The sequence below is a fragment of the Prunus avium genome, chromosome 2 (assembly GCF_965620075.1).
Source record: "Prunus avium chromosome 2, drPruAviu1.hap1.1, whole genome shotgun sequence".
In the NCBI taxonomy this organism is placed as follows: domain Eukaryota; kingdom Viridiplantae; phylum Streptophyta; class Magnoliopsida; order Rosales; family Rosaceae; genus Prunus; species Prunus avium.
Window position 1 is genome coordinate 12,084,393 of NC_142285.1, and position 26,942 is coordinate 12,111,334.

Here is a 26,942-nt window from a genome sequence, read left to right on the forward strand (position 1 = left end):
CCTGATCTCAAGGATGCAAAAGCTTATTTGGGTGCAATGGAAAAGAGGTTCCAACGATCTGGGAAAGCAGAAACCAGTGTGCTTATGTGTGAACTGACAACAATGAGGTATGATGGGGCTGGAAGCGTTAGGGAGTACATTATGAAATTAATTGAAATCTCCAGCAAACTGAAGGAACTAGAGGTATCTCTGTCTGATGCTTTTCTTATGCATACCACTTTGAATTCATTGCCTGTCGAATTTACTAGACTGAAATCAAGTTACAATGGTCAAAGAGAGAAGTGGAATTTGAATGAACTCATAGCAATAAGTTTTCAAGAAGAAGATAGGATTAGAAAGGAAAAAGTGGATCTCACAATTGACATGATAACCAAAATCAACCCTCCAAAATGCTACCTAAATGAGTCTGCCAAAAGGGATCCGGTCAAGAATGCTCACTCCCCTAAAAATACTAAGTACTTTAAGGCTAACAAAACATCCAAATTTAAGTGTTTCTTCTGTAAAAAGCAAGGGCACATGAAGGAAGCTTGTCATAAAAACAAGCGATTGTTAGAAAAAAAAGAAGCTAAAGGTAATCTATAGTCTTTTGTCTGTTTTGAGTCTAATCTAGTTGACGTTCCTCCTAATTCTTGGTTACTTGATACTGGTTGTTTTGTCCATGACTTTGCAGGGCTTTCTAAGAAAGAGAACTTCGCAGGGGATGGAACAAAGGTTGAAGTCAAAGCATTAGGAGTCGTCAATCTTTAGCTAGGATCAAGTCATTGTTTAGAGCTAGATGATATCGTCTATGTACCTTCCATGAGAAGGAATCTTATTTCAATTTCTAAGTTAGTTTTGTCGAATTATTCTTTTCAATTCAATAAAGAGGGCTTCAGTTTGTTTCATAATTCAATTCTAGTTGCAAAAGGCCCTGTTAAATGTGGTTTATTTCACTTATATTCCATTCCATCTACTCTAAACATTGAAATCATTCCAAATCCAACTCAATATGCTAGGCTTTGGCATCATAGGTGTTTGTGCAAATAATCTCGTGGGAGAATATTCGCTTATGGATCCTTCAACCTTCAATCTTCCTTCTCGATTCCTGTAAAAAAGATTGGAGTAAATAGACCACACCCGGGGGGTGTTGGCCAAAGGCCCTCCGATGCCTAAGTTAGTTCGAGTGTTTGTAGGAAAACAATAGCTAAGCAAAGGGTACGGAGTTGTATGTATGGTGTGAACCGGGCGACCGGAGCCGTGTGGAGAAAATTTGGAGAGTGGAGAGTGGAGGGGGAAAGAGAGCTTCAGGTATTTTTCTCGAGTAGCAGGAGTAGGTTTAGATGTACCTTGAATGATGAATGAAGTCATCTATTTATAGGAGCCTCGGGGCTAGGGTTTCGTAGAGATTGAGTCGGACTTGATTACATCCCTTTATTATGATAATATCTGAATTAATGATATTATCTCATTAATTATGAGATAATACCCTATAATTAAGATATTATCCCCTTATTAGGATAATATCCCAATTAATGATATTATCTTATTAAATAAAGATAATATCTTATAATTAAGATATCATCCCTATTAATTAATTAACCAAATAAATAGGTTTAATTAATTAATTTAAGGGATAATCTTCTTTTCCATGTGGCGTGTTGTGATTGGAGACGAAAATATTTGCTCCCACAATAGGTTAGGTCACATCTCTAAAGATAGAATCCAACGCCTAGTTAAAGAACAAGTCCTGCCACCATTAGACTTCTCTGATTTAGATGTTTGTGCCAATTGTATTAAAGGGAAATTAACTAAGGCAAGAAAGAAAGGCTCAAACAGAAGTGGTCAACTCTTAGAAATAATACATACAGACATCTGTGGCCCTTTTCCTATGCAAACTCTAGAAGGCCACATATACTTCATAACCTTCATAGATGACTACTCTAGGTACGGCTACTTGTTTCTCATTACAGAAAAATCTAGTGCTCTGAAAGCTTTTAAAATTTTTAAAATAGAAGTTAACAGACAGTTAGAATTAAAGATAAAAGTTGTTAGGTCTGATAAGGGAGGACAATATTATGGAAAATTTGATCAAACTGGCAGACACCCCGAACCTTTTGCTAAATATTTGCAGGAATGTGGAATTGTTGCACAATACACCAATCCAGGAATTCCATAGCAGATTGGTGTAGCTAAAAGAAGAAATTGAACACTCAAGGACATGGTGAGGAGCATGATATGCAATTCGTAGCTACCTAATTACCTATGGGGCGAGGCAATAAGGACAACAAACTACATCCTAAACCGTGTACCAAGTAAGGCATTATCAAAGACCCCATTTGAGATATGGACTAATAGAAAGTCGAGCCTCAACCATTTGCATCTGGGGAAGTTCTTATTACAAAAGGAGACAAATTAAGTAGAGCTCAAAGTCCTCAAAATGAGTTGGAGAAGGAAGAGATGAAGAATAGATCGTATGCATCTTTAGTGGGCAGCTTAATGTATACTCAAGTATGCACAAGACCAGACATTGCCTTTGCAATTAGTGTCTTAGGCAGATTTCAAGCAAATCCAGGAAATGCACATTGGATAGCAGCCAAGAAAATCGTGAGATATTTTCAAAGGACCAAGAGTGTTATGCTGGTTTATCAAAGACAAGAAAGCTTGGAGTTAGTAGGATATTGTGATTATGATTTTGCAGGTTGTCCAATTGATTTAAAGTCTACATCAGTATTTGTTTTCTTGCTAGCAAGAGGAGCTGTTTCATGGAAAAGTTCAAAGCAAAGTACTGTGGCTGCTTCAACGATGCAGGCTGAGTTTGTTGCTTGTTATGAGACCACCATCCATGCATCTTGGTTGAAGAACTTTATAACAGGTTTGCGTGTGGTGGATTTGATTGCTAAACATGTGCAGATTTTCTATGATAATAGTGCAACACTATTTTATTCTAGAAACAACAAGAGGTCAGCTGGTACAAAACATCTTGAAATAAAGTTTCTGTTAGTGAGAGAGAAGATAAAGCAAGGCCAGACTCGGATTGATCACATAAGCACACATGACATGATTGCTGACCCTTTGAATAAAGCAGTTCCCAATAGTATATTCAAGAGACATGTGACTAGCATGGGGATTTTGGCTAGTTTCGATGATGCAGAATAGTGGGAGTAAATTTACAGTTTATTTTCAGTTATTAAATATGCATTGAGGTAGAATTTTTATGTTTTGATTTTGCTTAACTATTGAAGTTTCATATTTTGGTTGATACAGTTTCTCATTATACTTCAGTTAAGTAGTATTTGTCTTCATGATTTATTTTCATGAATTAAAGTTTGAATGCAACCATACAAAGCTTCATTTTAGAAGCATTAAGTGGACCTGGTGTATCTATACACATACAGTTTGTGGAAACAAAATATCTACGGATCCGAGGTCAAATAATTAAGCCAATCAATTTGGGAAATATTTGATTCTTAACTTAATTGGGGATTTGATTTTAATCAAATCCCTAATTAAATCAATCTCAAAGAGGCTCCTATAAATACGTGGCTACACCAAGGGTTGAGGTATGTCTAAACTTCTGTCTAAAACTCTGCAGAAATTCTGTCTCACAAACCCTAGCAGCCATACTCTCTCTCTCTCACACAAGGCTCCGACCACCACACACGGCTCCGGCCACCCGGTTCTCACCCTATAGAAATCTCCATCCTTTTGTTAGTTATTGTTTTCCTACAAACACTCGACCTAACTTAGGCATCGGAAGGCCTTTGGCCAACACTCCCCAAGTGTGGTCTTTTCACTCCATATTGTTTTGCAGGGAGAAAGAGAAGCGAAGAGGAAGACAGAATCTTAGACGAAAATTGCTCCCACAAATTGGTGCTTTCATTGAGAGCACGAAATAATACTCAAAGCGTGCTCCAAATCCATTTTCCACACTTTGTTTCAAACAACCATAGTTGATACAAGACGTACGAAGAGTAACACCACCACAACAGGCCCATCTCATGGTTTTGTGGTGGAAACCTCGCTGCAACCTAGCACTTTGCAACAACCTCCAGCTATTGGAATTGTAGAACAGTCGCTGCAAACAGTTGCTGGAATTGCAGAATAGTTGCCACATAGTCCCATGACCTCCCCAGCCTTGCAGCCGCAAGCGCCGGTTGCCGAAGTTGCTTTGCCGCGCCATCCTGCCTTCCGAACACAGCAGCAGGCGTAGCACGCAATTGCCGGATTTGCTGCACAACCCCACAACTACTTTGACGTTGTCCCAGTCTTGGAGCAAATCCATTCTCTCCCTCCTTTGCAACCACACTTGACGTATGCACCTGTGTATGCGACTAATGGAGCCTTAGCCCATATGCCACTGGGCCCGATGCACACCTCTCTAACCTTAACTCACGGGTTGATCAACTCATACAGAGGGTCGACGATCAAAACAATCTGATTGGCTAGGTACTCAGACATATCAACTTGAATCAAGGCCCTAACCTTGGATCCCATGACGAGGAGAGAAGGACGCACGAGCATACAGGCGAGCAGTTCGAGAGGTCTTACGCTGGTTAGATAGAGACAAACGGGTAGGGGAGAGAACAAGATCATGCTGACATGATGCAGACATCTGCAAGCCGTTCTCTGAGCCAGTCGACGATCCATTCGAGGTTAGGTCCAAGGACCAACGTGCATGAGAGGCTGGGCCCACAGTCCAATGTCCATGCTCGCTTGGGCCCACAAGGAAGTATCCAATCTAGGTTGTCCGATAAGGCGCTTGAGTTCGTGAACAATTGTGTGACGGAAGCAAGGACAGACGCTCACCAACCCGTTCAAGAACCAACACATGGCAACAAGTCATAGAGGAATCCTCACGAGCTCAATCTCCTAATCTGCCCCACGGGCAGAACAACTAAGGGGATTGACCCTTGGAAGCTGGGGAGGAAATAAACCAGTGGCGCTTGAGGCACCGAAGACACTGATCCGAGCCGCCAGCCTTGCGTGCAGAAGATGTCGAGAGGCTAGTAAATGACCGACTCTAAGGTCTACAACTTGAAGGAACCATGGAGGAGGCCCTGCGCAGGGAAATTGATCGAGTCGATTGCTCGCCCTTTACCAACGAGGTGAAACAAGCTACACCTCCGAAGCGGTTCACAACGCCGTCCATCACACTGTTTAAGGGGGACTCTGATGTCAAGAGCCATTTGAGGCACTTCAAGAGCGCCATGATCATGTACAAGGCAGACGATGCCCTGATGTGTAAGGTGTTTGCGATGACTCTGTGAGGGGCAGCTCAAGACTAGGTCCACACTCTACCACCAGCATCAATAGGTAGATTCAAGGAGTTCGCCCTCATTTTCACAAAGGACTACACCTCCTACCGGACAGTCAGAAAGCACACAGACCACCTGTTCAACCTGCGCAAGAAGCCAGACGAGTCTATTCGAGACTACCTCAGAAGATTTAAGGCTGAGAAGGCGAACATCATAGGATGCAATGACCTAGTTGTATCCTCAACTTTCAAGAATGGCTTACAAACAGAACACGAGCTATACCTTGAGCTGGCCATAACTTTGAGCCAAACCTTGGCAGAAGTCTTCGCGATGGCAGAGCGCTATTGGGATGATGACAGTATTGCTGCGAAGAAAGCCAGCAAGCAAGTTGACCACCCGATAAGGCAGGCAAGCCAAAAGAGCAAAAACCTTCACTGAGTTTACTATCCCGATCCACCAGATCCTGGCACAAGTGAAGGACAAGCTTTGGGTGAAGAAATCACCGCCTTTGAGGGGAGACCTGGCTAGGAGGGACACCAGTAAATACTGCGCATTCCAAGGGGAGCACGGTCATTACACTAACAACTGCAATGCTTGGAAAAAGGCACCTCGAGGAGCTGGTCAGAGACAACCATTGCACGGAATTCATTGCAAAGAAGGCCATCCAGCAGATTGAGGACCGTGATGCAGCTGACAATGAATCTCCCTAAAAAGTCATACGGATCAACACCATCCTAGCCGACTCCCAAGAGTCCGGGCTAACCACTAAGGAGCGCAAGAAAAAGATCGTGCAGGTGACTTACGTCTCCCAAGTCACAACTAGCGATCCAGTCATTGAGGACACCCCCGTAATCGGCTTTTAGAAGAAGGACTTGATCGAGCTTGGTCTGCTGCAGAATGACGCCCTTGTCATTTGCATCCAAATTGAACAAGCTGTGATCGAGCGAGTTCACGTGGATAAGGGCATCGCAGCCAACATCCTGCAACTATCTGTTATCCAACAGATGGGATTGGAGCCCAAGATCAACAAACTTTCCAGATTGCTCACCGGCTTTAATGGGGCCACATCGATCACTGTGGGAACGATCGACCTTGACATCCACTCACCCCCAATGGTCTACTCGTAGACCTTCATGGTTATCGACGAGATCTCCCCATTCAACGGAATCTTGGGCCAGCCATGGATCAGCAAGATCTAAGCCGTCACATCTGCTCTCACCAGAAGATTCGCTACCTCATCCATGTGGGCAGGATCGGGCAAATCAACAGTGACCAACCCTTGGTGAGGAGATGCACAACCCAAGGGCTTAAGAAGAGAAAGCAGTTGTAATTCACATCAGTAATGCAGGCTACCGAACTGGCAGGATCCGCTCCCAGCAGACAAGCAAGCCCAAACGGGAAGGGAGTTTCTACCACATAATAGCAATTAAGGAGCCAGGATCAAGGCGAGGGAATCTGCAAGGAAGACTCCCTTGAAAAGGGTTGGAAGCCTTAGGATGACATTGAGTTAGTACCCCTAGATCCTGGCCCGCCAGACAAAGAAACGCAGATTGGCTCAAGCGAGAACCCAAACGAGAAGGATTGAGATAAGGGAATCCGCCCAGAAGGCTCCCTTGAAGAAGGTTGGAAGCTTGAGGAAGACGTTGAGATGATAGTACCCCGCAATCCTGACCAGCCAGACAAAAAAGCACGGATCGGCTCGCTCCTAAGCCTAGATGAGAAGGTGGAGCTGACCACCTTCCTCCAAAATAACAAAGACATGTTCGCATGGTCGCTGTAGGGGTCTTTTTGTTCCAGCAGCTTGACGAATGGGCTTCGGCTGCTGCAAGAAGAAAACGAACAAAAAACCTCCTGATGCCTGAGTTCAAGAACCAGACTCCCAAAAGAATTTTTAAAAGACTTGCTGAAGCCTTGAAAAATACGTTCGGGTTCTTTTCACTAGCTACTAGAAGAATGTATCAAATTTATTAGTGACTTAGCTTGAGGAGCTTGTGGCATGGGAGCTAAGCTTTCACAAGTTTAGCAATTTGAGAGAGAAATCAAAGCATGAGTTTCTTTCCGAAAAAAATGGTTTAGAGTGGAAGAAGGGAAAATTGGGAGGGTTTCTATCTCAGAGACAGAAAACGATGGAAATATAAGATGGGGTATCTAGAATAAATTCCAGTTTGCTTGACAAAGCTTGGTCTTGCTCTGGAATGGTGTGTGTTTACTGGGTAGAGGGAGCTTTCTTTTATAGGCGCTTAGGACTCTAATCCTATCAATCTTCCATTCCCACTTTTCCTTCGCTTCTCTCCATTCACTCCTTTTGGTGAAATCTCTTCCACTGGAGTGCAAGCCCCTTTGAGTTCCAAGGTTTTCTATACAGCTGGGTCTCCCCATGGGGGTGAGGCACCACTTGCTTTCTCCCTTGGTTTTCAAACTGGAGCTCGCAGAGGAAAAGAGAGAATGGATGAAGTCCTGTGTCCAGTGGGTATTCCTTCTACATACATAGATTTCCTTTGGTCCCTGCTATGGCTCCTCGTTGACCACCTTGGAGTTCTGACAAGGGTGGAACACGGTGCTGGATTTTTATAAAGTGCTGGGCTGGGCTTTGTGTATAGTATTGGGTTATTGGCATGCTATTTCCAACATCCAATGGGTTTTCGTCAAACTGCTGGAAACAACCCATTTGTTTTCATTTTGGGCTTTTTACTGATGTGGGTTTATCTAAGTGTTGTAGCAAACTAGATATTCTCCTAAGGCATTGGATCCCCTTTTTCCCTCTCTCATGCTAACCCATGTATTTGGGTTCGAGGAACGGGCTTGAGTTTTAATGCTCCCAAGTGGCTTTAAAACTTTCGTTCTTCGAACCCTCAATGGGCCCTGTGATTGCTTGTTTCCTTCCATACCACAACCTTCTCAGCAAGCCCTGAGTAATTACGTGGCTTGGGCCCACTTGAGCTTGTAGCATGGCTTGATGGCGTCGTATGTTTATTTGTCGTGCTTGCGCTTGAGTTTTGTTGCGCCATAATAAGCCGTGATCGAATTAAATGGCATCGGATAGGTTTATGAGCGTGAATTTATAAAGCCGTTGCATTTTTGGCCCTTTTGCGTATGCGTGCTTGGCGTGACACATGACCCACGACTTATGTAGGCGTGTCATACAATTTCTTTTTATGTCCCGATTGGGCTTCTTTTGCGACTAATTATTTGTGCCAGGCTAAGAACAAGTTTGGGCTTAGCCCTTGTATTTTTGGGCCTCAACATTAGCCCCCTTGATTATTGGGGCCATGAGCAGATTTTGAGATGGGCCGAATAATCAAACCCAGCCCAAAAGTCAAATCCATGTCAGGTGACATGACCTTCTCGTTTCCCGCGTATGTGCTGCTATGATTGTCTTCTAGCAGTCTTTTACGTTCCCCAGGTAAGCACTTTCATCCAAGTCTGTCTTATTTCATTCGCCTTTTATTTCTTCTTCTTCCTTTCCCTTTTTCTTCCTCGGTTTCTCTCTTCCGTACGCGCGCAACCCAGACCTCTTACTCTCTTCTCTCGATTTTGCTGGTTCTTCATCACACCCAGGCTTAGAGACCCTTTGAGACAGGAAATTGCTAAGAGGCGCCCTCCATAACCGCCAGTTGGTTAAGCATAGAGAAACCGTTCGCAACCACTGGGAGGGCCACCGTTCCTCTTTAAAAACCCCAAATCTCTTGAACTTCTCCTTCAATTTGTCAAAGGTCAGGTTTAGCAAGGTCACTTCGCAGAGCGTGGAGCGACTCGGAGAGAAGATTGCAAGGCAGTTCCTTTTCCCTCGCTTCCGACAAGCTGCTGGAACAAACACCATCGAGGGCAGTGGTAAGCCTCGTTCCTTTATTTCTTCTCCTGCTTCTTTATCCTGTCACTGCCATATGTAGGCATTTATGCACATGCATACACATATGTAGATATACACATGAGGGTATTCACGCATATAGATCCTGAGAATCCATTATGAAAAGAGTGTTTCCCCTTTTTTTTCCTTTCAATCCCTTTCTGCCTGCTCGTTTGACTCTTCCCCCTTTTTTTTAATATACCCAAGTTTGAATTTTGGATATGCACCACTGATTAGCGATCTTAAGCAGCCTCCAAGTGTCCACTTGTCTTGCATCAAGTAGCTTCTCTTTTTTTTTTTTGGATGAAATTGTACAAATGCGTTGGCTTGACCCTTCTGCAAGTATGATATTGGCATGAAATTGTAAGAACGATGGAGATGTGCATATGCGTGCGTGTTTTTTTTTTTGCTATAATGAGATTATGAGTCCTTGGGCTATTCGTGAAGGTTCCGGAACTTATGCATTTTTCCCCTTTTTTGCAGATATATGTGACTCAGTGGGTTCAACTATGGCATCCACTAATCTCCCACCAATCATGAAGGATCACCTATATTCCATGGATGACGATCTTAAAGCAGGAGGGCCCCTTTTGCTGCTTGAAGAAGCTCGTGAGAATCCTGTCATTGGTGATGAGCCGTCGCCTGAAACTACTCCCGTAATTGGCCCTGCTTCCATATCCAGGTGCTGCATCGAGAAGGGCTTGTTTCCAGCCGTCCCCATGTTCTTTCAGTATCCTTGCAGCATCAGTAAAGGCTGGTCGGAGTGGGTGGATCGTGAGCTGCTAGACCCATCCACTTGCGACATCTTACGCCGGGCACAAGTTCTTGACACCATTTTCCTCTCCAAGCTGTGGGACATTCATATTGAAGCAAAGATGCTTCGTCATGTGGTCCGTAGGTGGAGTACCGCCACTCACACTTTTGTATGCTCATGGGGCGAATTTACTCCTACTCTCGAGGACGTGGCAAACATATCTCGCCTCCCTGTTTGTGGGGACCGAAGCCTTTTCGATATCGCCCTTACCCCGAAAGAGATGAACAATCTCGCAGTCCTGCGAAAGGGTGCTCCTACCTCTCCTAGCACTTCGCTCCGATTCAGCAACTGGATACAATATTTTGGTGATGCGAATAGGCAGGGGCCTTGGCGGCTAGCTGCATTTATATCACTGTGGCTTGGGTGGTTCGTGCTCTATGACTTTTCTCAGGACTGCCTACATGAGCGAGTATTTCCCTTGGCTTTGGCTATCGCTCGCGGTGATTCAATCCCCTTAGCCCCCATGTTTCTGGGGCACTTATACAGGCTGCTTGATTAGTGCAAAATTTTGGAGAAGAACGCAGCGGGAACCATGGGTGTAGAGACTCTCTTGAATTCCGGCTTCTTGCGGGTGTTTTTGTGGGAACATCTCAAAGGACTGGATGTATGCCCGCTCCCCTATTCGCGTGCTATGCAGTCTGCTGACTTAGGCAATGGTTCCTTCATGCCGGATAGCCTCCCCCTTGTCTGCAGGTGGTTTAAGCGAATGCAGAGAAAAGGCCAGAACTTTTTAAGGTTACTAGATGACATAAAATACTTCATCTTCCGACCTTACGGCACCTCGGCAGAAACCTTTACTTTTGTGCCCTTTTATGCTGATGTTGACGACACCATTGAGGTTCCAGCAATGATGTCTCAAGGTTGCCATTTCAGAAGGTACTCCCTTTTGAACGCTGCCCGTCTCCCATTGCCCACCTTAGGCGACAGCCGCTCGGAGATCTCCGTAGTCTATTCGCCCCATCGAGTTAGACGACAATTCGGACTTGACCAAGGCGTGCCAGCCAATTCCAACCAAGGTGACCCTTTCCTACTTCACAGGGTCTTTTGGAGCAATCGTAATGTGCCGGATGGCATAAGGCCCCCTGTCCTAGCCGGCAAGCAAAGAGTTGGTGGTTTCTCACCGGGTTATCAAGCCTACTGGAACCGTTGCCTTGCTTCCCTGCGTGAGTTTCAGTCCTCTCGTTGTGACAGATTGCCTCCGTCCACCGCCCGCCATGCTAGTCTAATATCGGAAGAGAAAGCAATTCCCTTAAGCGTAAAACGCAACCTGCCCTTTATCTCTAAAAGTGGTGACATTGTCGGGGAGTTCCCCAAGACGAGACAAAGATCGGGAATGCAGAGTCCTTGCAGTTCCGGAAAAGGAGCGACACCGGCGTTGGGTAAACGAAAACGGGAGGAGGAGCCAAGCGCAAGGAAGGAGCGAATCGCGGGTAAACCTAGAAGGTTCATTCCAAAGGTGGCGTCGAGTGGCCCTCCTCGAACTAAAGAAGCAACTCCTCCAGCACGTCCACAGCCTTCAAAGCCAGCTGCTTTCGAGAGCCAAGGCCGTGCTGGCAAGGCACTGGAAAACACTCCTCTTTGTAGTAAGTATCAACTACTTTCGGACTCTTGAGTTGTTTGCTTCTCCTCCCCTTTTTATTTGTTACACGAGCGTATATATATTTTTGCTCTGCTTCTTTTCTTTTCTCAAGGGAAAATGGGGACCACCCCAAAGAGAAAGAGGAGCGACACAACTCCTGTGACCCCACACATGTCTCCGAAACGCCACAGTATGCGCATCCGGCAAGCGAAATTTACCGGTGCTCACGCAAGTAACAGTGGAGCTTTCGGAGTTGGAACTGTGGTGACAATTGATGACGATAGTGATGGCGATGATGCCACTGAGACTGAGGCTAGTGTTCCGGAGCAAGAGGATGTTCGTGACATTGATGGCACTCGTGAGGATTTTGATGAGGGTGATCACTACGATCATGCTGAGGATGCATTTGTGCATTCCAGCAACTATTCAGAAGAACGGGGTGGCTCGGATGCTCTCTCTGGATTTGCTGGTAGCAGTGCGCGCCATATTCGCATTGAATCGGTACTCGACATGTCTTATGTCTTGTTCTCCTTTTATTTTCTTGTTCTGCGAGCTGCCTATTTACCCTTCACCTTTACCTTGCAGATTACCGACGTCACTAAGGGCCTGAACCTTGTTGCTGCCGTTATTGACCCTGCACAGAGTGCCCAGGAGGTAGTCATCGTCCACCCTACTTATACATTCTTTTGCCTATTTCCAAATTTTTTTTTTTAGTTGGGCAGTCGCCCTTCTCTTGCCCTTTCGCTTATGCACGCAACATAGCTTGTTAATTACCTCACACTTACCCTTGCATATGTACATATTTTTTTTTTCATGTTGGGCACGCTGCTCATAATATGGAAATTGTGCTTGTGGTACCTTCTTTCTCCGGCACATTCGACTCATTGGTTGAAGCGGCCCTTGCCGAGTCATCTCCAACCATAGTACCAGCAAGCTCTCCAGACAAAGCACCTGTGTCCCGAGCCGCGAGTCCACTGTCGCCCATCATTCAGCACTTCCTTCGAAGGGACCTCGAGCCCGACCTTTCACAAACTCTTCCGGCAGCTTTCCGGAGTAAGACATTTACCTTTCATGGGACATTGCCCACTTCATCCCACATTCAACCACTTCTCCGGATACCAGAATCGAGCTCCCCAACACCTCTTCCGTTGATTTCATTTGGTAACACAGCTACTGATGAGGAGGCCCTGGCTAATGATATTGCTATCGAGAACATTCCTGCAGGGCACTCATCTAACACGTCTTGGCTGGAGTGGGAGAGTTCCTTTATTGCATTTAAACCCTTCTGCAGATGAGCTCTTGCCACTTTGTCACCGATTTAATGGCTATGCAACGTTTCGAGGAGCTCTTGTTTATCCCGAGACAGTTGCGGCTTTGGAGAAATTTATGGACAAATACGAAGACTTCATGGACATTACTGGCATCACCTCCTCCTTCTCACAGTGCGCCGTTTTCTGGACCCTTAGCTTGGTGCTTCATGGAATGGATACCATGCGATTGTTGGATATTACAGATCATCGACTCCTCTGCTGGCGGGATGCAGTTTGCCAAGCCATGACCTTGGGTTTTCGGGTAGATTTTCTTCTGAACTTGATGTGAGATTTAGCACGTGCTGTTTTTGGGGCATGGGCCATTCATAGCATGGAATCATTCTCCGGTCTTGATGAAATAAGGGTAGCGGCAGAGGCCTTGAATCTTAAGCAGTGTGAGCTAGAAAATTAGCATGGGGAATTGCGTGCCCTCCTTCTTGCCCAAGGTGTTTTCGCTGATGGCACCAGTTGCGTGGCAGAAGCGGTAACCAGATCCTCTCACAAGGCTTCTTCTGTCCTTTTCTAGTGGTACCCGATGGTTTTGAGGTCCATGACTCTGCATCCCTTCTTACTTATGCTCCTTCCCTTTTTTTTGGTAATCTTATCTAGCACCTGCCCATTTTCTTCTGATATTCATCCTTGCCTTGCTTTGCAGGTTGTTCTTTTGCTTGGCGTGAAATTGACTGGCCCGACACATTGAAGAACACATTAGCTCCAACTTGTATAACTTAGTTTCACTTAGTAGAATTCTTTTTCTTGAGATCTTCTTAGGAATTGGGTATCACTTTAAAACAAGGCAGATGCTGCCAAAATTTTGGTAGGATCTCTGTTCAAACTTCTCAACACCTTCCTCCTTTCCTTTCTTAAAGAAAATTACCCAAAGGCTCCTGGATGTTGTGGGTATGCTGATCTCTTTGTAAATGCTCGGCTTCGCGCATTCCATTTTATTTTATTTTTTTGCTTAAGCATGAAGCTTGTTAATGATCCGGGATCCCTGCCAGTGACTTTGCTTGGCATGCTTTCTGCTAAGTGGCATTGTTTTTTTTTTTTTTTTAGAACTTAAATATTGCTATGTATATATACATATGTATGTATACACAGGGGTTTGTAAAAAAAAAAAAGACAAATTTTCCAGAGACAGTTTTTTGTTTTTTTTTTTCAAAATACTCCTTCATTTTCATTTCAAATCCCATGTTACCATAATGGTACATCATACAAAAGTTCCCCAGAGCGAAAGGCGGGAATATAGAAGGAGACCATATTAAAAAAGAAGGAAATGCAATAACACAAAGGGTAAAATACGATGCCTACTTAGCAGTAGTAAGGCTTGAGCCACTTTCCATTGATGGGATCGGTTAGCATGCCTTCTTTGACGGAGATCAAGCGATAATAGCCGCTGCTGTGTACTTCCTTGACTGCGAATGGGCCTTCCCATTGTGGAGCAAACTTGGAAGGTCCCGACACTTGTCTTCTCACATGCTTGACAACTTTTAGCACGAGATCTCCTTGTTTGAAGGTTTGAGGCTTGACGGTCCTGTTATATGCTTGGGCAACAGTTTTGTGATAAAGTGTCATTCTTCTTTCGGCTTCTACTCTTTTCTCGTCCACGGCTTTGAGGTCTAATAAGCGCCAATCCGAGCATGACTTCACATCCCATTCAAGATCATTGATAGCCGATACTCTAGTCGTGGGAATTGTGATTTCCACAGGTGAGACGGCATCAGACCCATACACGAGCGAGTAAGGAGAAAAACCTGTAGCACTTCTTGGAGAGGTGTGGTAAGCCCACAAGGCATCCGGCAGATGAATACTCCAACCTCCTTCGTACTTGTATACCATTTTGCTCAAAATCCTCAATATGGTTTTGTTTGTAGCCTCTGCTTGATCGTTTCCTTGTGGGTAATAAGGTGTTGAGTGGCGATGCTTGATACCGTAGCCGCTAAGCGTCGAGCTCACTTGTTTGTTAACAAAAGGCGTGCCATTGTCAGTAACCATTTTGTATGGAATTCCAAACCTGCACACAATGTATTCTCGAATAAAATTTGAGATGGCAGCTCCCGTGGCTTTTCGAAGAGGGATTGCTTCAACCCACTTTGTGAAATACTCCGTGGCAGTGAGAATCCATATGTAACCGTCGTAAGGGGGATGGATCGTTCCAATTAAGTCAAGCCCCCAAGTATGAAAAGGCTAAGGAGTGCCCATGTCCTGTAACAACGTGGGAGGCTTGTGACTCAAATTGGCATGAATTTGGCATGTGTGGCATCTTTTGACGAAGTCGTGCGCATCTTTCTTCATGGTGGGCTAATAATATCCAAAACTCAGCAGCTGCCAGTGAAGCCTCTTCATTCTCTAGTGCTCTCCACACTCTCCAGCATGTATTTCTTGCATGGCTTGATGTGCCTCTGGTTCTCCCAAGCATCTTAATGGTTAGCCATTAAACCCTTTACGATAGAGTGCTGACCCATCCACGAAGTACCTCTTTACCGTCTTCTTAAGCTTGTTGGCAAGTTTGGAATTGGTTGGTAGAGTCCCTTCAACAAAAAATGCTAAGTACGGAGCTCTCCAATCCTCCGCGAATGAGATGGTGAAAAATTCTTTAGTTGAGGGTATCGTAGAACACATGGGGCAATTGGACTGGATTTCAGCTGCTTGCTTCTTCATCTCTGGCCAGTACTAACCCTTGCGTTGTAGACGCCAATACAAACTGATCACTGGCTCCAAGCTGCAAGTGGCGTCATGTACCTCTTGCAACCTTCTTTGCGCATCTATTACTCCTATACACTAGGTCAGAATAACTCCTGGAAGGCGTCTGTAAGGTTCCCCAACGATGATCGTGTAATCTCTTAATTGTTTGATTTCATTTCCCTTGCTTATCTTCTCCTTCATAGCTTTCCTCTAATCATCTTCTACTTCCAGCCGCTCCCCTTGGAACATTGCTTCGACTATGGGCATGTCCTTCTTTATCACAGTAATATTAAGCTGCTCGTGGACAAATGAGAGCTTTGACCCCAATGTAGCCAGAGCATCAGCATACCTATTGGTGACTCCGGGAATGTGCTCCATCACGACTTGTTTGAAAGAATTAATGATTTTTTCGGCAGCTGTACGATATGGGGCCAAGGTTGCCTCCTTCACAGCAAAACTTCCTTGCAACTGACTTAGCACCAGATTTGAATCACCGATGATCTTTATCCTTTCTATGCCCATTTCTCTTGCTGTAGACAACCCCATAACGAAAGCTTCATACTCCGCCACATTATTTGTGCATGGAAAATCTAGTTTGAATGAGAGGGCTGTGGCTTGTCCTTCGGGGCTAATAAGTACTACGCCTGCTCTGCCGCCACTAGTCGTAGAAGAACCGTCAAAATAAAGAGTCCATGGTTCTTCCTCCGTAACAGTGGCCACTATTTCCGGCCGCTCCCCCAAAACTTCTTCAGAGAGAGTAGAGTCTTCTACTTCAGGAAATAGAGCCAACATATCAATCACGACTTGTCCCTTAATGGCTTTGGGCGTTGCACATGTGATATCAAATTCGGACAGCTGTAGCAACCAGCGTGCAAGACGCCCAGATAGCACTGGCCTCGTGAGCAAGTATCTCACTGGGTCAGACTTTACTATGAGCTGTAGCTTGTGAGCAAGGAAGTAATATCGTCGGCGTTGCGCAGCATAGACGAGGGCGAGGCATAAGAGCTCCGTCTTCGGGTACCTTGTTCAACCCCTCCTAATTGCCTACTTACGTAATAAATAGGACTCTCCTCCCCATCATGACCATCTTGGGCAAGCAAATACCCAACCGCCGCGTTTGTTGCAGCCAAATAAAGCTTGAGCGGAAGTCCCGGGATGGGTGCCTTCATTGTGTGCAGCTTGGCGATCAATTGTTGCACCTGATGGTAAGCTTCCTGCCATTCTCTGCTCCATATATATGGCTTGCCCTTCTTGAGTAAAGGAGTGAGGACACTCATCATGGCAGCGAGGCCTGGGATAAAGCGTCGAATGTATGAAAGTCTCCCCATGAAACTCTTCAATTCCTTCGCGTTCCTTGGCGGTGCAAGAGAGTTTATAGCTCTGGTCTTTTCAGGATCCACATCTATGCCACGTTGATGTACTTGAAACCCCAAATGCGCATTTCTTTGGATTCATCTTCAATCCATACAGCCGACACCTTTCCAGCACCTTCCTCAGAACCTCTTGATGGCCTTCTCTGTTTTTGGACTTCACCACAAGGTCATCTACATAGTCTTCCACCTCTTTCCCCATCATGTCGTGGAACACAGCTGTCATAGCCCTTTGGTAAGTGGCTCCAGCATTTTTTAGACCAAACGACATGACCGTGTAGTAAAAATTCCCATATGGTGTTCTTAAGGCTGTTTTCTCAGCATCTCGAGGAGACATCTTTATTTGGTTATAGCCACTGAATCCGTCCATGAATGACAGCAAACCTTGCCCTGAGGTTGAGTCAATCAAGATATCCATATTGGGCAACGGGAATTCATCCTTTGGGCAGGCTTGGTTGAGGTCTCGGTAGTCCGTGCATATCCTAATTACACCAGTCTTCTTCTTCACGGGAACAATATTTGCTAGCCATGTTGGATGCTTGATCGGTTTGATGAACCCAGCGGCCAATAGCTTTTCGATCTCCACCTTGATTTGTATTTCAATTTCAGGGTGAAAATTCCTTCTTTGCTGCACAACAGGTTTTGTGTCAAGCTCAATGTTTAGAGTATGGCTGACTAAGTTTGGATCTAGGCTGGGCATTTCCTCGTAGCTCCAAGCGAACACATCTCGGAATTCCTTTAATAACGACACCAAAGCTTCTTTTTCTTCCCTTGCCAAGCGAACACTGATGGAGATGGGCCTCTGGACAGAGGGATCGTCACTCAAATTAATTGTTTCCAGCTGCTCGGCTACTGCAGTCGAGCCATCTTGCATATGCCTAGGCGCTATCATAGGTTCCTGAAAAGCACAAGGCGTGGGTACCTTGTCTTTATGGCTGCTCGTCTGCATCACTTCTTCTCCATACTCGAGGCTTTCCCGTAGGACATGGTCAAGCCCCCAATCCCGTCATAATCGGTACACGGTGCGTCCATCTGGCAGTGTCACTTTTGAGCATTGGGGTTGATCATAAGCATGGTTGTTGACTTCCGAGTGTCTCTTTCTTTCTCAATCAACAATGGTGATGAGTTCCTCGTTGCTTAAATCAAGAATTTCAGTCCATGATGGTAGGTAGGTTCCAAAATCCTTAGATGGGCCGTTTCCAGCACCTGTGCACTCGGTGTAAAATTCTGTCTCGGAATAGTGAGCTTCATTTTTGTTGAACGGTGCTTGATTCCCAGGTATGAGAAGCGGCCTCAGCCCAATCCTTCCCTTCACGCATTGATGGTAAGTGGAGACCACGAGTTTATGCTTGTTGAGCCATGGCCTTCCAAGTAAAGCATGGTAAGCCACATCTACATCCACCACATAGAACTTGGTAAGTGACCTGATTAGCCCCACCTTCAGGTTTACTTGCATGTACCCGACTGTAACCTCACTTTTATTCCCGAAACCACTGATGCTTGTGTTGAGATTGCATGATCTTGGATAACGGAATACCAGCTGCTGTAAGCACAGATAGAGGCAAAATCTTGACAGAGGAACCTGTGTCTACCAAAGCTCTTCTTATAAACACATCGTTGATCTGTCCTTCCAAGTAAAGTGGCCTTCTATGATCCGGATATGGAACTTCCATGTCTTCGTTCGTGCAGACAATAGCATTGTCATTTCCCAAGAATGACCTTTGTGGTTGAGTGGTGAAGCAATGAGGATCAGATTCCGCGGAGATGTTCATGAGAGCTACAGCAACTGCTTCCCTTGCTTGGGGCCCAATGTCGGCTGCGCAGATCTCACGGCCTGGGGTTCCGAGCTGAGGGGATGTGCGTTAACACGTGGCTTCCTGCTTTTGGATGCAGTGCGGTTGTGCGCGGGCGTGCCAGCACGGTCTACCGTGCGTCGAGATGTTGATGTGGATAGAATGGTCAAGTGGTGCGCCTGTTTGAACTCGTCTTCTAATCAAACGATTGTAGCCGAGAGAGGAACTGATCTCGGCTGCAAGGTTCACGGCCTGAGCTACAAGGCCGTTTAGGGGTGATGCTGGTGGTGGGTTTTGAGCGGCGGTCGTATGATATATGAGGTGAATGAATGAGTAACAGAGATGGTGCTCCGACGCCTTGAAAATCAAGGGTCGTATGATATATTGATGAATGGATTTTCCTTACAGACAACCACTACTCCTAGGAAAGCAGGTAAAGATATTGAAAGTGCATTACAGGAAAATATAATTTGCTCCGTGGGAGGCTTTTGTTTGGTGTTTGAACCCTGTGAATGTAGCTTGAGCCTCGTATTTATAGGAAGAGTTCTTGGAGGAGTAATCGAGGCAAAAAATCCGCATGGTGGAGCCTGATTAGAGCAAGTGGGCTTGTCCAATCGATATTTGGGATCGTGAAGTATGGTGGTGTGACCCCAAAAATCCCGGTGAATCTCAGCCGCCGCCTTGATCGTGGGTTCTGCGCTTCTGGCCGTGGAGACGCATTTATTGTTTCTGATAGTTGGTGATCCAATCTCTCAAACTGCAAGAATTCTTGTAAGAATGTCTGCGTCTAATCACTCTGATTCCTGTCACCAAATCCTGACTTCAATCATTTCCCACCTTCCCTCGTGCATTAAATGCTTATTTGTGGTCAGTGGGTTTGCTATCATAAACAGAGGCATTGCTTCATTAAATGAAGCGTGGGACGCTGCTGCCACTTGATGATCTGACCTTAGTGTCTCTGGCCGTGATTTTATTCGGCCTCGGCCTCGGCCTATAATCAAGGCCGAGATTATCATGCCTTCACAACTTTTCCTTTGCTTTTTTAGGAAGGCCAGACATCTTGGCGAAACGCCGCGTTTTAGCCTCTTGAGCAAGTGTTAGGGCCGAGAAAAGGGGCTCCTTTAGTCAGTTCTTGGCCGTGATTTATTAGGCACAAACACCCAAAACCAAGTTGGTCAAAGAGTGACTTGAATTTTGGATTCCTGGAGGACTTGCGAGGCCGTGGGTCCCTGCTTCAGACCTAGATAACGCTCCATCACACTTGTTTCGGACTCCGTAAGATTGTGAAACGTTACAGCAGCTGCCTCCTGCTGTACAGACGAAGCCCCCAAGTAGCATTCTTCCGGCATGTCCATTGAAAATACTTCACTACCTGTGCTATCATCCCATCCGTCAACAAGGGGCCATGGGGTATTATAGCTTGAAGGTTTCGAATACTTGCATCAATAGGCTTTCTCCATGTTTCCACATGGCTCCCAAATACCCTCGGGTGGCTTCGGGTCATTCTTCCATGGGTGGCATAACTCATCGTCGTCGAGCAAGTCGTCAGAACATGTGATAACAGCAGCTATCTCTTTTCCCCTTTGTTTTGGCAAGGGGTCTTCATCAATGGCCTGCTTCCTAGAAGGACGCCCAAGGACTCCCTCATGTATTTTAGCATGCAAGATCCTTCTTAGAGTTTGGCAAGCAGTGGTTGGATGTCCCACGAACTGGTGATAGCGACAGTACCTAGGATCATTCTTCTCTTCCTTGATAGGAACTTTGTAGGGTCTAAGAGGCTTGATTGCACCGTCCGCAATCATTATATCGAGGATAGCGTGGAACTCTTCATCTTTGCAGGGCAATGGCGGATATGTCTCCCTATCCTTCCACTTGCGTGAGTTGTAGTCACCGGATGACTTGTCATCTACAACTAGCGTTTGGTGCGCCTCCTTCTTCTCGTTCCTCCAAGTTCTTTGCCCCGTCTCCTTGACAGAGATGCTTGTTTTTCTTACTTCTTCCAGCAGTCGAGAAAATTGGCTAATGCCAATATTTTTAAGATAGACCCTATAATCTACCACAATATTGCTGATGCAAATCTCAACGAGCGCTTCTTCATCCTTCTCCTCGTATCAGTCTAGGGCTAGGTCCCGAAACCTACGTACGAAGTCTACGGGATCCTCCCCATGCTTTTGACGAGTATTGTTGAGTTGAGTAGTAGTGACTCTTTCTTCGTGCTGGAAATATTTTTTGTAGAACTTGCTTGTCAAGTCTTCCCATGAGCGAACGGAGCCTTGTGCCAAAGTGGTGTACCATGTGTAAGCACGATCGGTAAGGCTTTTTGAAAATTCTCAGAGCCGAAGATTATAATCACCAGCATGTGGTCCCAAAGCATCAATGAAGCGATTGACATGCTCCTTTGGACTTCCTTTTTTCCCATAAAAAAGAACAAAGCTTGGTGCCTCGTAGCCTTTAGGATACAGCTGCTGGAGTAAGCTCGAGGGATATGGTGGCTGAGGGATGTACTTCCAATCTTCTTGACTTCGGTTAAGCTCTCTTTCCAGCATGGCAACGACATCCTCCTGGGTGACAAAAGATGGTCCCTTCTGTTCAGACCCTTTTCCAGCAGCAGCAGACTCCTCCTGTGGGTGTCTATCGTTTTCTTCGATTGGCTTAGAGACAGAGCCTTTTAGTTCCTTGATGGTGTCCATCATCTCCCTCTGGGTTTCCCCCATAGCCTGGATGGTCGTAATGAGGTCTGTGAGGGCGAAAGCTCCCTCACTTGCATGTTCTTGCTCTCTAGAAGAGGCATTATGTCTTGATTCGGAATCACCATGGTCGGGCCCATCTTGGGAAGCCATGGTATTGCTTCTGGTCTTCTTCTTCAGAGGCATTAGTGAAAATGGCAGCTTGGTCCCCAGCAGAGTCGCCAATTTATGTAGGGGTCTTTTTGTTCCAGCAGCCTGACGAATGGGCTTCGGCTGCTGCAAGAAGAAAACGAACAAAAAACCTCCTGATGCCTGAGTTCAAGAACCAGACTCCCAAAAGAATTTTTAAAAGACTTGCTAAAGCCTTAAAAAATACGTTCGAGTTCTTTTCACCAGCTACCAGAAGAATGTATCAAATTTATTAGTGACTTAGCTTGAGGCGCTTGTGGCATGGGAGCTAAGCTTTCACAAGTTTAGCAATTTGAAAGAGAGAAATCAAAGCATGAGTTTCTTTCCGAAAAAAATGGTTTAGAGTGGAAGAAGGGAAAATTGGGAGGGTTTCTATCTCAGAGACAGAAAATGATGGAAATAAAAGATGGGGTATCTAGAATAAATTCCAGTTTGCTTGACAAAGCTTGGTCTTGCTCTGGAATGGTGTGTGTTTACTGGGTAGAGGGAGCTTTCTTTTATAGGCGCCTAGGACTCTAATCCTATCAATCTTCCATTCCCACTTTTCCGTCGCTTCTCTCCATTCACTCCTTTTGGTGAAATCTCTTCCACCGGAGTGCAAGCCCCTTTGAGTTCCAAGGTTTTCTATACAGCTCGATCTCCCTATGGGGGTGAGGCACCACTTGCTTTCTCCCTTGGTTTTCAAACTGGAGCTCGCAGAGGAAAGGAGAGAATGGATGAAGTCCTGTGTCCAGTGGGTATTCCTTCTACATACATAGATTTCCTTTGTTCCCTGCTATGGCTCCTCGTTGACCACCTTGGATTTCTAACAAGGGTGGAACACGGTGCTGGATTTTTATAAAGTGCTGGGCTGGGCTTTGTGTATAGTATTGGGTTATTGGCATGCTATTTCCAACATCCAATGGGTTTTCGTCAAACTGCTGGAAACAACCCATTTTTTTTTCATTTTGGGCTTTTTACTGATGTGGGTTTATCTAAGTGTTGTAGCAAACTAGATATTCTCCTAAGGCATTGGATCCCCTTTTTCTCTCTCTCATGCTAACCCATGTTTTTGGGTCCGAGGAACGGGCTTGAGTTTTAATGCTCCCAAGTGGCTTTAAAACTTTTGTTCTTTGAACCCTCAATGGGCCCTGTGATTGCTTGTTTCCTTCCATACCACAACCTTCTCAGCAAGCCCCGGGTAATTACTTGGCTTGGGCCCACTTGAGCTTGTAGCATGGCTTGATGGCGTCGCGTGTTTATTTGTCGTGCTTGCACTTGAGTTTTGTTGCGCCATAATTAAATAGCATCGGATAGGTTTATGAGCGTGAATTTATAAAGCCGTTGCATTTTTGGCCCTTTTGTGTATGCGTGCTTGGCGTGACACATGACCCACGGCTTATGTAGGCGTGTCCTACAATTTCTTTTTATGTCCCGATTGGGCTTCTTTTGCGACTAATTATTTGTGCCGCGCTAAGAACAAGTTTGGGCTTAGCCCTTGGATTTTTGGGCCTCAACAGTCGCCATCTGACATGCCTGCCATCGACCTGAACATCAAAGCCCAAATCGATTTTGAAGCCCAATTGGCTTCCACTTGGCCCAACTTCCATTTACTAAGTATGGGAGTTCCACACTTATAAAGACCTCACTCTTTCTACTTTCTACCAATGTGGGACAAATGTCCTTGAATTTCATTCAAACTTCCAACAAAAAGCACTTATTCAAATGGAGGAAAATTAATGTTTTCTGATGAATCTTGAAGATAACTTGATGCTTATGAAGAATTGTAATTGTGGAAGAAAAATATCTACGGATCCTAGGTCAAATAATTAAGCCAATCAATTTGGGAATTATTTGACCTAATTGGGAATTATTCAATTCTTGCCTTAATTAGGGATTTGATTTAAATCCAATCCCTAATTACATCAATCTCTCCAAATTGGGGAAGAATAATTCCTTTCCATATGTGGAATTATTCTTCCGAAACCCTAGCCTCCGAGGCTCTTATAAATACATGGCTACACCAAGGGTTGAGGTAATTCTAAACTTTTGTCTGAAACTCTGCAGAAATCCTCTCTCACAAACCCTAACCGCCATACTCTTTCTCTCTCACACACAAGGCTTTGGCCACCACACATGCCTTCGACCACCCGGTTCTCACCTTAGAGAAATCTCCATCCTTTTGTTAGCTATTGTTTTCCTACAAACACTCGACCTAACTTAGGCATCGGAGGTCCTTTGGCCAACACCCGTCGGGTGTGGTCATTTCACTCCATATTATTTTGTAGGGAGAAAGAGAAGCGAAGAGGAAGACGGAATCTTCATACGAATATTCTTTGGGGAAGAAAATTGCTCCCACAGTAATCATAAGTTAGCTCTTGTTTTGGTGGTACACTCTTCTTCGCAAATAACATCATGTGTGGCATTCTCACGTCGTCATGATCATAAAGGACACTTTCTAAAAATAGATTAGGAGAAGGACTATGATTGACAAATCTTCCCACATTCCCATGTTGAGTGGTATCAATGACAAAGACGACGTCTGCACCAGTAGAACTTCGTAACATAAGAAAAAAGGCATGTTGAGAAGAAGCATCTCGAAAAGCACTGCCTATTCTTTGTTTACCTTCTTTTTCTTGAAGGATTACTCCTACGTATTCACATACAAAACTCCCATGTGGAATATATGATCTTGATCTAACACCCCATCCCTTTGATTTAGTCCTAAACACTTCAAGATTAAACTGAATGCCATGCTGGCTAATGCCATTCTTCATCACACAAGGATGTGACTTCGATTCTAGGTAAATGATATTGCATATGTAATTGAAAGATGGAGGGCTCTGTTAGATTTCTTTATATGCGTGTTCATGATCTTTCACACAATCTAAAATACGTAAAGACATATCTGATGCCATCTTTCTTGAGTACACGACCTCTGAACTCATTCAACCATCGCAGCAACAATCCCAACAAGAACAGGAACGGTTCAAGACTTTTGCTCTCTTTCAGAATCTATTTCATCTCTCTTTATGATGAGATTAGGGTTAGAGAACGTGGCTGACGAGAGTAGGGCCTTAAGCTTATATAGGCTAGGTCAAGTCGTCTCTACTCATCACCAACGGCTGACTTGACCAATCTTCCAAGCCCACCAAGCAACGGTTCACGCAAAAAGGAAAATAAATAGGACCCCTTAATAGGCTTCAAAACCTTTCCTTATTCCACAAGGTTTTGGGCCTCAAGGTATAAGTTAATTTAAACTCTTATCAAAACCTGATATAACTTAGTATCTAGTGCACCGATCTAAATAAGAAACATAACATTCTCCCACTAGATCAAGCACTAGAGCACTAAGCTTTTGTATTCCAAAAGATTTGATAATCTTTATTGGCCATGAGTTTAAAACAGTTAAGTCCTTCCCTTCAAGCTACAGTCAAAAGCGATTAGACAAAATGAACTATAGACAAGCACTGCCCTCTTTATTAAAAACAGGCCATCTATAATCACATGCATAATGCAATCTCAAAACACATGAAGCACCTACCAACGTGAACCTTAATATGCACTGATCCGTAATATGAATCTTTATGCTTTTCAGTACATTTACCCCTTTACGACTTAGCAAGAGTCAATCCGCAATGTTATTAAAACAATAGTATCTTGAAAGAGACCATAAACTCACATGCATAAATAAAATTGCATAATAAGTTTAAACAGCTAAATAGTCAGAATGGTAGAATTTATTCAATAATAAATAAAACTGTCAACCAAATTAACATCCTTAAATGCAAATCCCTTAATCCAGAAAACAACTAAATAAACATACTAGTAAAATATCAGAATGGGAACAAGACTCCCACTAGATTGTAGCATCAAAGCTAGGAAATAATCCCATGTTCTGAACATGTCTCAGAAAGGCTTCTGAAGGCAAAAACTTTGTGAATGGATCTGCAATCATATCTTGAGTTTTGATATGATCAAAACTGACTAGTTTGTCCGCTACCTTCTCCCTCACTATTATATTTTCTGTTAATATGCTGAAGTCCAGACGACATCTTGTTGTTCATGCGGTGAAAAACAACCGCAGTGTTGTCATTATATATCTATATTGGTCTAGAAATGGAGTCCACCACCTTAATGTCTTTAATAAAATTCCTTAGCCATACTGCATTAGAAGTGGCTTCATAGCAAGCTATGTATTCTGAAAACATGGTTGAACTCGAAACACCAGATTGTTTAGCACTGTTCCAAGCAACAGCTGCTCTTACCATCTTGAAAAGAAAACTTGAAGTAGAGATATAATCATCCTTTGCTTTTCCAAGATTCGCATCAGGATAACCAACAAGCTCTAAATTCTATGTGCGTCTGTAAATCAACATATAAGCCTTTGTTCTCTGTAGGTACCTCAGAATCTTCTTTCCAGCTATCCAATGTTGCATTCCCAGATTTGACTAAAATCTCCCCATCTTGCAAATGCACAAGGCTAGGTTTGGCCTTATACACACTTGTGTGTACATAATGCTTCCAACTAGAGAAGCGTATGGCTTGTTCCTCATCTCATCTTCTTCTTCCTTATTCTTGGGGCAATGCTCCTTCTTTAAATCTCCTTTAGCTAACGGAACTTTCTATCCATAACACATACTCATGTCAAAACGCTTGAGTATTCTTTCAATGTATGTTTTCTACGACAAGCCTAGGAGGCCTCAAGCTCGGTCTCTCTGAATTTCAATGCCTAACAAAAAAGCAGCTTCTCCCAAATCCTTCATCTCAAAATTGGTTGAAAGTAGCTCCTTAGTGTCTTTCAGTAAATTGTGATCATTTGGAGCCAAAAGTATATTGTCGACATACAGCACTAGAAAAATAAATCGGCTCCCACACTTCTTCAGATAAATGCATTGATCGGCTATGTTCTCTTCAAAATCATAAGATGAAACAGTTTGATGGAATTTGAAATACCACCTCATGCTTGCTTGCTTCAGTCCATAAATTGCCTTGTTAAGTTTCCAAACCATATGCTCTTTTCCCTCCTTTACAAACCCTTTGGGTAGCCTCATAAAATTTTCTTATTCGAGTTCACCATTCAGGAAAGCAGTTTTTACATCCATTTGATGTAAAAGTAGGTCATAATGTGCCACCAAAGCCATAATGATGCGGAAAGAATCTTTGGTAGAAATTGGAGATACTATCTCAGTGTAGTCAATTTCCTCCCTTTGGGTGAATACTTTTGCTGCCAATCTAGCTTTAAATCTTTCGATTCTTCCATCCTTATCCTTCTTTGTTTTAAATACCCATTTCGAGCCTACCAATTTCTGGCTCTTGTGAGGTTCAACTAATTCTCATACTTGATTATTCTTCATGCTTTCGAGTTCATTCAACATCGCTTCCCTCCATTTGTATGCATTCTGACTCTCCATAGCTTCTTTAAAACTTGTTGGATTAGCCTCATCTCCAATGT

At 44.3% G+C, this 26,942-nt stretch overlaps 1 pseudogene; it reads left to right on the forward strand.

Moving 5' to 3' along the window:
* The first annotated feature begins 2,436 nt into the window (after nt 1–2,436).
* Nucleotides 2,437–3,135, forward strand: LOC148296518 (secreted RxLR effector protein 161 pseudogene; annotated as a pseudogene).
* The last annotated feature ends 23,807 nt before the right edge of the window (nt 3,136–26,942 follow it).